Here is a 5,973-nt window from a genome sequence, read left to right as displayed (position 1 = left end):
TCCTGTATTATTTGATCATGATAGTAAAATGTATATGCAAGTATGTTAATATCCTCCGAAGCATCCTTTGTTTCAGACACAATTAGCTTATTTTCACATATTTTACAATCTTTAGATATATTTGAAATGTTGTTTTACATTCTTTTCATGGAAGTGGTGAGATATTTAACTGAGATGTGACAATTATGATTGCACCCAACTTCATAACAACCCATTGTTTCAAGTACACACAGTGCTTTTATTTATTCATTTATTTGCTTGTTTGTTTATTTGTGTCAACTTAGATTATCTCTATCTCTTGAGCAGACATCAGAAACAATGTAGGCAATTTAGCTTCAGAAAAATATCAGAGAGAAAAGAATTTTGCTCTGCAATCCTTTGTGGTAACCAACATTACTAACAGGGAAGGACAGGATCTCACCTTTGGGTCTTGAGCCCAAGAGAATTTTTGCTTTTATAAAGTGATTCTTCAATGAAAAAATTCATAAACTCTTCTTGATTCTTAGACATAATTGACCAGATACTTTGTAAAGGATGTGAATGAACATACTCAATATTAGAGATCAAAAAAAACCCCAACCCAATTAAATTACTTTAACCTTTTAACCTAACTCTGAAAATGCTGCTAAGTGTAAGGTGGAGTTTGTCTTACCTAAACTTACTGAAAAGCGGTATAGATCCTCATAGGAGAACCAGTAATTCTATACTGCCTTACCACTGCCTGGAGAAAAAACAGCTACTCTGGACACAGTTTATTCAATCTAGTCTAGGACAAGATGAATGGAAGCTTCCCTGTATTTATTTTCTGCCATTCACTGAAAATAGAGCCCAGAGGGAACTCTAATTTTGAGCTATCCACCTTTGTCAGCTAAATCCAAGAGGATTTGTTCCCTTCCTTTCTTACATCATCTGGAAGTCACATGTAGTTACTAAAGAGAAATGCTGCCACTATTATTTTCTCAACTGAAAACTGAAAACTTATTACTGAAAATGTCTTTTTCTCCTCTTTCTTATACCTGTGCTAGTATCATGTGCTGCTTGTCTTTAGAAAAACAGCTGCAGTAGAAGAACAGTAATATTTTCTCCAGAGATGTTTCAAACTTCCTTCCACATATTAAATAGTTCCTGTGCAGATTATTGCAGAAAATATTAAGGAAAATTAAAGTATTTCTATGTGAAGTTGTTTCCTTCCTGTACTGTAGTTTATAAAGTTTCTATGAAAATTGGCTACTGCTAGACTGTGCTACAGCACAAGCCACTCTCAGTTACTTCTCAGAGAAGCCTGAACCCTAACACCCTTCCACATGGGATAATCATGTTAGGAATTCAGAAGTTGAAACGTTACTGCAGTGTCTAATCTCATCTAGGTTGATTAGAGAGGTGATTAGATCAGAATAAAAACTGTCCAGTAATCTGCTGGTTATGAGTAACACATAACCATAAATTTTATCATATTTTGATCCCACTATAATTTTTATAGCCAATGAAAAGGAAGGTTTGTAACTGAAAAAAAAAACCCCAAAACTTATACTTTGTTTTTATACGACTATTTTTTGTTAAGTGAAAGTCTGTGTTGAGTATAGTACATAAAACTAGACTCCTGAGATTTATTTCCCAGCTTTGCCTCTGAAAGATTTTGAAAGCCATTTTTGTCAGTTGGAAAATGCAAAATGGAATTCCTGCTTACATATTGGATGTGGTATGAGGGTAAAATTATGCCCACATTCCTGCAACAATTTCAGGGAATTTTGTATATGAAATCTTCTAAAGTATTAAAATCATAGAAGAGAAAAGACACTGACATACTTCCATTCTACTGGTGCCTAAATGCACTACTCCTAAAAGAGATTCACTCCATATTGTGATTTTACTCTGCGGATGTAAAGACCTAAAATTCAAGCATTTCCAATTTGACTGTGTTTTCAAGAGAAAGTGACAGAGCCCCTCTCCAATTCTGTAATGCAGATTTAACTTAACAAACAAAATACTTCTACGTGGATGAGGCCAGTAACACTGGAAACTGCAAATTTTAAAATATATTTATACAATTATTTTCAGACTGTAGAAAAAATATACCATCAAAATATTGGCTTAGACATTAATCAGAGGAAAGCAGGCATTTGTAGGTAGTGTCTATCCACCCCTCACAGTTATTTTAACATTAAAACTAGCAGAAATAGCAAAACTCAGTATTTCTTTGCCTAGCTTCTTTGGAGTAAAATAAAAGAGAAACAGAAAGGAAAATAGAAAAGAAAACCAGACAAAATTAAACCTACCTCCTCCTTGAAAACCTGTTTCCTTGTGGTGCTTACAGTAATGGAGAACAAAAAGGATAGAAACTACGACCTTGCCTTGGTATATTTTGCATGCTTTGACAGTGTGATTTCATTGCCTCATTTCCCTTATCCTTACTTCCGTTAAACCATGAGGAGAAGCAGGGTCACTCTCTGCCTTGGGAGACAAAGAAATCAGAATAGAATAATGCCCTCTTCATTACTTCATTTGCATAATTTTCACTCACTTCCTTCACACATTTTTCATACAGATGTTTGTACAGGGCACCACCTGAAAGGCAGATGAACATGAGTCTTCCTTCTGGCTCAGGTATAGGTCAGGTACCATTACTTCAAGCCATGCCACTGTTTTCTGCTTATTGCTTATGGACACTGCCTTGTACAGAATTATCAGCCCAATGCTCTGGCCTGCAGAAGAGTTGCTCCCAGCTTTGCACAAGCCAGCCCAATTCCCTGTAGATGGGTAATAAACTATGTCACCAGTCTTGACTACATTCCTGTTTGACATGTGTACACTTTTTTCTGGGTTGGGTGAAATCAGTGCACAGATCAGGAAAAGTTTCTTCATGTGTGCAAATGTCCTGAGTGTATCAAATCAACAGTATGTCACTTGTCTGTGCTGGTGTCCTGGAACTGAGAAGCATAGAATCTCCTTTTTTTTACCCCATGATACAGTCTGAGTACGGAGCCCCCAGTCTTCCTCATCTTTAAATATTTTTAACAGGAAAATGAAGTTATTAAAGTAGACAACAGCATTTAAATCTGATTATTTATAATGTTCAATGAGTGCACTACTCATTGGTGTTCTATCTCACTGGAGGAGTGGTAAATCATATCAAATCTGCCCCCCTTCTCTCTGTCTGTATCTTGTACATCTTCATTCCCATCACCCTTTGTTCTTGTTGCTCTTCTGAGCAGAGGAGAAATAGGTAGGGGATGGTCCTTGAGATGTTTCCTCTTCTTCAGGTCTCAATTCCTCAATTTTATTCATAGAGTAAGCAGCAGGACACTACCATGCTCCCTGCTATGACATTTCATTTCAGGACCTGCAGAAGTAAGGACTTCTGATTACTGCTGTGTAGAGGAATTGAAAGAGGTCTGCTGGAGGACTGCAATAATGCTGAGACTTTTGTAACTACTCTGTTTCTGTAATTCCTGAAACTGGACCCTCTTCTGTTCTCAGAACAGAATTATTCTTGGAACCCTGAGTCCCAGAACTAGAGAAGTTGGGTGATGCTGTAACTGCTACAGTGAATTTGGTTACTGGAAACTGAGCTGGAACAAAAGCCTTAATTTATTTTCAAGTCATTTTTCTTAATACAATTTTTCATATAGATTGGAAAAGTTGAAACCTTCAATATTTATACAGAGCAAACAGTATTCAATCAATTTCAGTATAGGCAGTTTAATTAATTGTGTGGAATGTAAGACTTCATGATTATGCCCAAGATCACCTCTGCAGAGGATTTGGGGTACTACATAGGCATCTCTCATAGTCTTGTCAATTAGAGTCTCATAATCAGTGTTTGACCTAGACATGGATGTTTTCACCAAGGCAGTCAACCTGATGATGAAGTTCTCCTTAGCTGCTTTGCAGTCTGAAGGATGATTTGATTTGCTTAACAAAAGGGAGAGGAGTTGCATGTCAGAGTAGTCTGAAGGCATATTTTACAAGATGAGCACATTTTAACAGAACAACAACTTTTTGAGTCAATCTGTATTCTTCTTAAAACCAGAATAATTGTACAACTTTTAAATAACTAGCTTTGTAGACTTTAATTTAAAGCATAAGAATTCCATGATTTGCATTTAGTCTTCTTCATTGCTAATGCCAAGAGTAAACATTGCAGCTATAGTAATGAAGAGGTTAAATATCAAAAGAGAATCTTTCATTCATTTTTGATTTTGTTTCTCTAGTTTAATCTATTTTAAACCAGTCACCTTTTATGTGAGATACCAAGAAGCAGGAAGGAAAGTGTAAGCAGAATTTTACTAGATATGCATTTGTCTATTAGAGTGAAGAGCTCCAAACATATAGCATATCTCAGTATAGGGCTATGGATATTACAATACCTGAAAGATGAATTATAGCTCAGGTCCTCACTTTGTGGAGATGACTCATCCAGACATTTATTTCAGTTTACAAGTATTAATTTTCCTCCTTATTTCCTTTACTTTCATGATTTAGCTTCTTGTACCTGATCCTAGGCTACCATCATGTGGCCACTTTGAGAATCTTCCCAAGGAACAGAACCAAAGGCTGATTACTCACTGAGCCTGGAAAGCAGCAAGGCACTGCCTGCATACAAGGTGAAGGCTACATGTATCTTTTGAGGGCTTAATTTTGTGTCTTGATACTTTGCTTCTCAGTCATCCCTTGTTAAGACACTCCGTTCTTTGGTTTGTGTCTGTTTTATTCTGCTTTAATTTTCCTCCCTTGCAAATACTGAAAAAACACACCCTAATTTCAGAAGGAAAATTTTTCTCTAAGTAGCAGCATTAGGTCACTCCATGCATTAAACCTAAAACGCATTTCTACTCACTTATCCTACGTAAATCCCTTCTGTAAGTCCTTTGATACGGTCCCCCACAACAGTCTTCCCTCTAGATTGAACAGACATCACTTTGACAGATGGATGGTTGGATGGCTGAATGGGCTCATCCAAAGACTTACAGTCAGTGCCTCAATGCCCAAGTGGATATCAGCAACAAGTGGTGTTCCACAAGTGTCCATGATTGGATGAGCACTATCTTACCTCTTCAGCAGTGCCATGGGCAGTGAGATCAAGCGCACCCTTCAGTGAGTTTGTGGATGACACCAGGCTGAGTGGTGCAGTTGATGCATTAGAGGGAGGAGATGTCATCCCGAGGGAGCTTGAGAGGCTTGAGGAATGGATTTATGTAAACTTGATGGAAATAACAAGGTCCTGCACCTGGGCTGGGGCAATCCCCAATCTCTGTGAACAGGTTGCTCAGACAAGCTGTGGATGCTCCTTCATTGGGAGTATTCAAGACCAGGTTGGGGGCACGGATGTTGGACTAGACAGTGTTTAAATGTCCCTTCTAATCCAAACCATTCTGTGATTTTGGTATTCTATAAAATAGGATTGCAGTAAACGCTCTCCAAAGCTCATGCTTCTGAGCTATTATGTCAGACTGGGACTCAAATATGGAAGCATCTGTTTCTACGTATTTGTGGCTGTCAGGGTAGGAACAGAGATCTCCAGGTCACACAAGGCTATAATGTGAAGAAAACTTTGCACCAAGTAAAGGTACTTGTACTGGACCAATTTTTATTCATTGAATGATAGAAATAGTACTTTAAAAGAAACTACATGTTTAATATATTCATTGCAGAACCAACTTGGGTTCTTTTTTGGAGCACTTCAGGAAATAGTCCATGTTGGAGTTGGAGTCTACCACAATTTGAAACCTTAATCCAGTCTCCAACCAAACGGGATATTTATCGGGGTGTTAACATTCCACCTTAGCCTTTTCCTCCATGCACAACAAATTGTTTAAAAAGTGGAAAATTGGAAATAGTTTTGATAAGGACAGTAGGGTAAAACAGCATTTTACTCACTTGATAAGGATAGCAGACCAGAACAACATCTTACTCTTATCAAGGACAGTAGAACAGAATGACACAGCCTTGAAGAAACAGATAAACGATATAACT

The sequence above is a fragment of the Corvus kubaryi genome, unplaced genomic scaffold, assembly GCF_017639235.1.
Source record: "Corvus kubaryi isolate FWS band 111438036 unplaced genomic scaffold, C.kubaryi_AGA036_p1.0 133, whole genome shotgun sequence".
Taxonomy (NCBI): Eukaryota; Metazoa; Chordata; class Aves; order Passeriformes; family Corvidae; genus Corvus; species Corvus kubaryi.
This window is presented reverse-complemented; position numbering follows the sequence as displayed.